Source organism: Corapipo altera, unplaced genomic scaffold (genome assembly GCF_003945725.1).
Source record: "Corapipo altera isolate COAL_440 unplaced genomic scaffold, ASM394572v1 127528, whole genome shotgun sequence".
NCBI lineage: Eukaryota > Metazoa > Chordata > Aves > Passeriformes > Pipridae > Corapipo > Corapipo altera.
In genome coordinates, this window is record NW_020886057.1 from 1 (window position 1) to 7,661 (window position 7,661).

At 62.6% G+C, this 7,661-nt stretch overlaps 1 long non-coding RNA gene across 1 annotated transcript; it reads right to left on the bottom strand.

Annotated features, from left to right (window-relative positions):
• Positions 1-6,602: 6,602 nt before the first annotated feature.
• Positions 6,603-7,369, bottom strand: LOC113940985. The gene is made up of 3 exons (XR_003525577.1): positions 7,234-7,369; positions 6,874-7,119; positions 6,603-6,807 (listed from the first exon to the last, which is right to left on the bottom strand). It is a non-coding gene; the product is annotated as an uncharacterized LOC113940985 (long non-coding RNA).
• Between the last annotated feature and the right edge of the window lie 292 nt (positions 7,370-7,661).

Below are 7,661 nucleotides of genomic sequence, written 5' to 3' on the forward strand. Positions count from 1 at the left end.
CTGAAATCAAGATCCACTAAACCAACAACACTTAAGGCAACATCCCACCAATCTCCCCACACTTCAATCAAGATCTGATCCCTCCAGCTCCAAACCACCCCAAGCATCAGGAAAGGAGCAGAGAAAGAGAAGCAGAGGCAGCAAGAAGAGAGGAGGAGAAAGAGGGAGAGACAGATCCTGGAGCTACCACCGCAGCCCTGGAGAGGATCAGCTCTCTCCAGTCCCGTGGTAGGGCCAGCACACCAGGCCAACACGTGCCCCTGGTTTTCTTTGCTCCGGTCCCTCTGGCCAACCCCCCAGGCGGGGTCTGTGACCCAGCAGCCGCTCTGGGGCTTCCAGGCCAGGCTGAGGGGCCGGGTTCTCCCTGTCCCTGCCAGTGGGAGCTGGGTGTGGGGCTGAGGGAGCTGTGGGCTGTTCCAGTTTTCCCGGGCTGGTTGGGACTGACAGCTACTGCGGGGTTTGCCCAGCTGAGCTCCCGGGGCTGCCCTGAGGGACACGAGGCCACCCCCCCCTCCATGAGGTTCCACCCATCCCTTCCCCCTCCACACCCATGGAGTGGAGTGGACTGATTAGAAGATGGAGTCTGATTGCAAGGTGGAGTCTGTTTGCCATTGTCTCCAGCGTGGCGTTAAAAAGCCTGGATGGCACAACCAGGCTGCTGCAGGAGCCGAGCTCCTTGCCAAAGCTGCAGGAGGCACCCAGCAAGCCAGCAGAGGCAGGTAGACCAGCAAAGAAGGGAAACAGTTCTTCCAACCCAAAAGTGCAGCAAGGACTTGCTCTCCCAAATCAGGGGGGCCAGGTAGATCTTGCTTGGAGCCTGGGGAAGCAACCTGGGGACACTCAGGGCCCATCTTGGTGCCAGGAGACCTCGGCTGGGATCCTGGTGACCTGTCCATGGAGCATCTGGGGGTGCCAGAGTGAGGGGATTTCGGGCCGTGCCCGGGGACTGTGGGGGGCTGTTGGAGCACCGCTGAGGGAGCTGCTACCTCTCTGTTCCCCTGCCGGTTGGGCTTCTGTGGGAACAAGTTAGCCAGCAGCAGCTGCATTCAGTTAGTTTGGATCAAGCAGGAGTGTTTTGGCCTTGACTGGTTGTGGGAAGTAGCAGAGACTGTGGAAAGCTGCCTTAGGGATAGAAATAGAAATAGTAACATTAACATGGTATAAAAGGTAGCAACTGTAACAAAGAAAGGTCTCAGTATCCCCAGTGAGCTGAGTCCATGATTTAATATGCCACAAATGGCGCTCGAACAGGGACCTTAATAAAACGCCGGAGGCAGGACGTCTTACCCGTGGCATAGCTCGGCTGGACGATGGGCTGAAAGGAAGCCCAGGTGCACTGCAATTACCTTACTGCTGGACAGCGGGTAAGCAGCCGAGGACGTGATGGGGAACTCTGTGCCCGTAGAGCATAAGAATGTAATCGAAGTATTTAACATAATTTGTGTAAGCAACAGCGAGAGCTATCAGATATGGACTTAAAGTCGGCTGTTAGCATGGGCTTGTGACAATGATCCTAACATAAATCCATACGCTGTTTATGATGTGGAACGATGGGACAAAGTCAGAGCCAGCCTTTGGGACAAAGCTCTTAAAAACGACAAGGAGGCCGCAGGACTTGTAAGCCTTTGGCAGACCCTCTATGAGGCCCTGAAAGTCTCTGTTGGGTCCAAGAAATCCCACCCACTGCCAACGGAGACAGTGCTTCTTTGGGAAGCACTTCCCTTGGGAAGCAGGCCTCTTGCCTCCCCAGGGATGACTCAAGTCTGTAGCTTTCTTGGGGAACCCCAGCACACCCAGCACTGAAGATCAGCAAGATCTTCAAGTGCACAATGCTGTGCAAGTGGCCCTTCAGGACAGGCCCCTTTGCAGCCTGAAGTGCCCGTGTCCCTGGGGGTGTGCCCAAGGCTCAAGGGGCAAAAGAGAAGTTGGAGCGGGCCCGTGAGCTGCAGGGCTGAGGGTTTGTGCCCTTTCAGTTGCACCAAGACACAGATAAGGGGAGAAAGCCAGGGTTTATTAACATCAGGGCAAGGGGAGGGATGAAGTGGGGTCAGGAGAAGGGAATGGAAGGAGGGAGCCGTCCATGGGGCTACAGAGGCCGGGAGCTGCCTGGCCTTCTGGGCTGGTTCAGTTGGGCCCAGCATCAGCTGGAGCTGGAGCTGCAGCCGCGCTGAGAAGTGGTCCCTGAGCTGTGGTGGGGGGCTGTTGCAGGGACACTGGTCGTCTCAGCGGAGCAGGTGGAGTTCTCACGGCACGGCTGTAAGTGGCCATGAGTGCAGCTCTCATGGTGGAGACGGAGGGGCAGTCGTCCTCGCTCATGGCTGTAAGGGCTGGAAGAGAGAGGAAGGGAGGCGGGGTCAGAGCGCGGCTGTGCAGGGACCCTAGGAGCCCCCCCTACCAGGGCCATGCCAGGCAGCTCTTGGCACGGCCAGGAGGGAGCAGGGGCCAAGAGGATGAGCAGGAAAGTGCTGGGCACCAATGGGCACCCACTGGTGCCCCTGCCATGTCTGTGTGCTCTGGCCACGGTGTGCAGGGAGCAGAGCCCTGTGCAGGCAGGGCAGGGATTGCAGCTCCCTGCCCAGGGTCTGTGCTGGTCGTCGACAGCCCCCAGGGAGGCCCTGCTGCCCTCACTCACCTTTGAGGATGGGCCACAGGTCTTGCGGCTGCTCCCTCATGTGCCAGCCGGCCACCCCTGGGAACACAGAGACTGTCAGGGCCCCAGGGGCTCCACATCGGGAGGCCCCGGGGCTGGGCTGGCAGAGGGCGGCAGCAGCCTCCAGGGCACTCAGGGCTCCCCAGCACATCCCTGGGTCGCATCCTGCGGGGCTGGGGCCAAACTGCAGCGGGGTGGGGAGGGACCGTGGCCTTGGGGCTCACCCATGAATCTGACGGCCGCCTCTCGCAGGGGCTCCTGTGGGCTCTGCAGGTAGGGCAGGGCCTGGTGCAGGTGCTCGCCCCTTTGGCTCATGTCCTTTTCCATCTGCAGAGAGTAGGGGGGTGTCTGGGGGGGCAGCAGTGGGCACGGGCACGGGGCCAGCCCCACGCACTGGGCATCAGGGGCTGGGGGCTTCTCCAGCCTGGGGCTGGGCCTCCGTGCTCGTCCTTACCAGGCAATCGCAGAACCTGAAGGGCTGCTCTGTCTTCAGCAGCTGCTCCAGGTCCTTCCTCTGGAGGAAGCTTGCAGCCCAGAGCAGCGTTTCCCGAGCGGCCTGCAGAGCAGCAGAGAGCGGGACATGGCACCACAACTTGGGGCACAGCCCCTGCGTCCCTGCTCCAAGGCCAGCAGGAGGCTGGAGCCCTTGAGGCCCCAGGGTAGGAGGCAGCCCAGCCCCTGCCACGGGGACACCAGAGCCCAGCAGTGCTCACCTCTGCCACGCGCTGGTTCTCGTCGTGCCAGCGGAAGTACAGTGGGACCAGGCTCTGGCGCACCTGCGTCTCCCAGGGCTCTGTTCCCTCTTCCGCCAGCAACTCCATCACCTCTCGGAAGAGGCGAATGGAGAGCAGCTGCACGTGGCTGTTGTCCTGGGACCAAAGAAGACACAAAGACCTCAGCACTGCCTGCTCCAGGCCCTCCAGGTCCACGCCTGAAACTCCCCCAAATTTCCGGACAGCACCCAGTGCCTGTGGCTGGGGGCACAGAGCCTTACGTTGTCAAAGACTGGCCGGAGCGCCTCAGCCAGCCTCGGGGCAGTGGAGCTGAACCCGTCACTGTTGTCTCCATCCTGGAGCGCATTCCGGAACAAGGAGAGGGTCATGGCGACCAACTCTCCATCTCCATCACGCAGCAGCTCCAGGAGGTGCTCAGGCAGGCTGCAGATGCCTTTGGCCTGGGTGGAACACAAGGCTGTGCTGGGAAGCCCTGAACAGCTGCCCCACCACCCCCACTCTGGCACTGCAAACCCACGCTGCTGCCCCAGGGCCCAGAGGCCAAAGGCCTGTCCCACAGGGCCTGGGCAGCTGAAGAGGGAGGCAGGAGAGCTGGGAGCAGCTGTCACAGCTCCCGAAGTCCAGCCAAGGCCAAGCCACTGCCCTCTCCAGCCCCAGGCTGCCCGTGTGGCTTCAGCCCCTGCCCCCTTCTCACCATCGAGGGCTCCACGCTGAGCACCAGGAGCCCTCGCAGAGCCAGGCGCCGCCTCTCTGGGCACTGGCTCTGCAGGTGCCTTGCCAGGATCTGCAGGACACTGTCGTGACAGGTGCTGCCGTCCAGATAGTCAAGGACCTGGAAGGCAGAGAGTAGTACCGGGGTGGCCGGGGGGCAGGAGTGCAGAGCCGGCCAGGGCTGGGCCCAGGCAGCAGCACAGGGTGCAGGCACCGTCCCGGGCAGCTGTGGCTGCCAGAGGGCAGAGAGGGGGAGGCAGCGGGGCCAGGCAGCGCTGGCCATCAGGCTCACCTCGACAAGGAAGGCCAGGGCAGGCAGCTCCCAGCGGAGGCCCTCCCTGCTGAGCAGCCCCAGCAGGTGCCTTGCCAGTGGGCCATAGGAGGGGATCAACACACGGCGCATCTCCCTGTCAGGGCAAAAAGGGAACCCTCGGCCCTGAGTCGGGTGGGCAAAGCTCTGCCAGCACTGGCTCGGCCGTCCCTTGGGGCCAAGGCCCTCTGGCCCACGCCCACGGGGGCTGTGTGGGCTGCCCCGTGCCCAGGGCAGAGATGCCGGGGGCAGCGGGGACAAGGTTGTCTCACCTGGCCAGCAGCCCCACCGCGTAGTGGTGGGTGTCAGCAGAGAGGAGCGCGTCCCAGCCACGCTTGCGCTCCACTGACACCAGCTCCTGGTCCCACTGCAGCCGCCAGAGCAGGGCCTGGATGGTCTGCACCACAAAGCTGTGTGCAGAGCAAAGGCCACGTCACACTGGGAGCCCTGGCCCCAGCCCCGAGGGCACGGCAGGGAGAGGGGACGGGCATGGAGCACCTGTTGGGGTGGGTGGGAAGTCCGTGTTGCTCCTGGCATCCCCTCCAGAAGGTGCTGACTTCCTCTGGCATCTGCTCTGTGCTCATAGAAACTTGGCAGAGCAGAGCCACCAGGAGACGAGGGGCATGAACCAACAGTGCATCTTGGCACTGGGGCTCCTGGACCATCAGCCACAGGGCCAGGGTTGCCTGCGAGAAAGCCACGTGGCGACACCGTCAGTTCCCAGAGGGAGGGAGAGGCCAGGGAGAGCCAGGGGGAGCAGCCGGCCTGCTGCCCCTGAACCTGCCCCCCAGCCCCATTTGCAGCCCAAGGTCTGAGGGAGATGCAGCAGTGGGGGAGGATGGAGAGTCGTTGCAGAGGTGACATGGGGAGGAGCAAAGGCCACTGCCAGAAACTCACAGCCAGGGCAAAGATATCCCTGTGGTCCTCGTCGGAGGTGGACGCGCTGTGCAGTGGCCAGTCCTCCATCACCCCGAGCAGCGCTGGCAGCACCTTGTGCGCTGTGGTGGCCGAGGAGGCGATGGTCCTCCACAGGATTGCAGCAGCTCTGTGGAACCAGAGCTCTGGGTCAGGGGGGTCTGGGCCTTGGCAGCTGTGGGGGCCCAGGTGACAGAGCCACAGTGCATTGAGGGGCAGGGAGGGCACATGGCAGCAGGATTGGGGACTGACGTGCCAGGGCTGGGAACTGGAGGGGCCAGAGGGACCTGGAACTCTGTGTCAGTGTGGCAGAGCAGGAGGGACAGGCTGGCCAGGGGGCTGGGTTGTGAAGGCTGGTGAACCCTGAGGCAGCAAAGCAGCTGGGCCCTGTACCTGTCACACGCTGGGGCACAGCGCAGGAGAGTCGTCACCACCTGCCCAGGGTGTGTGTGGGCCAGCCTGCGGATGGCAGTGGGCGGCCTGACCTCTGCAGGCTCCTGGCACGTGAGCCACTGGTGGATGGGGCTGACACTGGCCGGCACCTGGAGGGGAGTGGGAGACACTTGGAGAGCTGCCAGAGCCAGCAGGTTGCCCAGCTTGCCACAGGAAGGGCTTCCCTTCCCACCACACTCTGCTGGCCTCAAAGGCTCTGGGGGCCTGGCAGAGCCGGCTTGAGGGGCCCCAAGACCCCTGGGGGGCTCAAGCCCTGGCCACAGGCTGCTTACTTCATTTGCACCGGAGACACTTTTCTGCTCCAAAACCCCTAGACTGGGAGCATCAGTGACACTGTCCACGGACATGCAGTCAGTGTCTGCGATGCCCTCAGTCGTGTCGTCAGCCTTGGCCCCGACATCAGTTGGTGCCGTGTCAGAGCTTGTCTCGGTGTCAGTCAGTGCCGTGTCAGAAGTGGCTGTGCCATCCATCAGGGCCATGTCAGAGGTGGCTCTGCCCTCAAGAGGCGCAGCGTCAGTGGCTTCTGTGCCCTCCACTGGTGCCATGTCCGACTTTGCTGTGTCATCAACCGGTGTCTGGTCAGAGGTGTCTGTGCCATCAACCGGTGCCGTGTCACAGCTGGCTGCGCAAGCAATGGCTGCCATGTGGGTGGTGTCTGTGCCAATAGCTGCTGCCACGTCCGAGGTTGCTGTGACATCAGTCGGTGCCATGTCAATGCTGGCTGCACAGTCACTCAGTGCAGTGCTGACATCAGGCTCCGCCTCGAGCTCGGTTTTGCTGGTGTCAGGCTGTGCCAGGTCCAGACTGGGAGCATCGGTCACACTGTGCGTGGGCGTGCGGTCAGTGTCTGCGATGCCCTCAGTCGTGTCATCAGCTTTGGCCCCGACAACCGTTGGTGCCGTGTCAGAGCTTGTCTCGGTGTCTGCCAGCGTGGTGTCACAGGTGGCTGTGCCATCCATCGGTGCCGTGTCAGAGGTGGCTGTGCCATTAACCTCTGCCATGTCAGTGGTTGCTCTGCCATCAAGCTGTGCCATCTCAGCGATGTCTGTACCATCAGGAGGTGCGATGACACAGGTGGCTGCGCAATCAATGGCTGCCACGTCAGCGGTTTCTGTGCCATCAATTGCTGCCATGTCCAAGGTTGCTGTGACATGAGTTGGTGCCATGTCACCGCTGGCAGCACAATCCATGGGTGCCATGTCACCACTGGCTGCACAGTGACTCGGTGCAGTGCTGACATGGGGCTCCGCCTCGAGCTCAGCTGCGCTGGTGTCAGGCTGTGCCATGAGCTCGGGCGGTGCGGTCGTGGCTGTTCTGCGCCGAACACCCATGAATTTCAGCAACCTCTGCAGGAGAAGAAAGGGCAGGGAAGAGAGGGAAGTGGTATGGAGTGCTCTGACAGCGGTGCCAGGCAGAGCAGGGACAGCAGGCCCAGCCCAGGGGGGGATGGCTGCAGGTACCTGAACCGCCCTGCGCAAGTGGCCACGGGCGTGGTCCTGCTCTTCTGGGCGGTCCCAGCCTGGATCTGGCAAAGAGCGAGCGCAGTCAGAGCTGAGGGGCCGCGGGAGAGGCCAGAGAACACAGCCCAGCCCTTTGCTGCACAGGCAGGGCCAGCCCTGGGATGCCCAGGGGATGGAGCACGGATGCCGGGGGGATCAGCCTTGGCCACCCCTTTCCCCCTCCCTTTCCCCGGACATGTCCAGAGGGGACGGCAAGGCGTCCAGCTGGCTGCAGCCACCATCCCTGTGGCCCAGCTCCAGCACTCACCCTGCTGCAGTGGTTGGAAGTGCTGCACCTCCTCCTCTGCTTCCTGTGCTGGGCCAGCTCTAGGGCCTCTCCTGTTCTTCCTCTTCCTCCGGAGCAGCCGGCACAGTCCGAAGCATCCCTC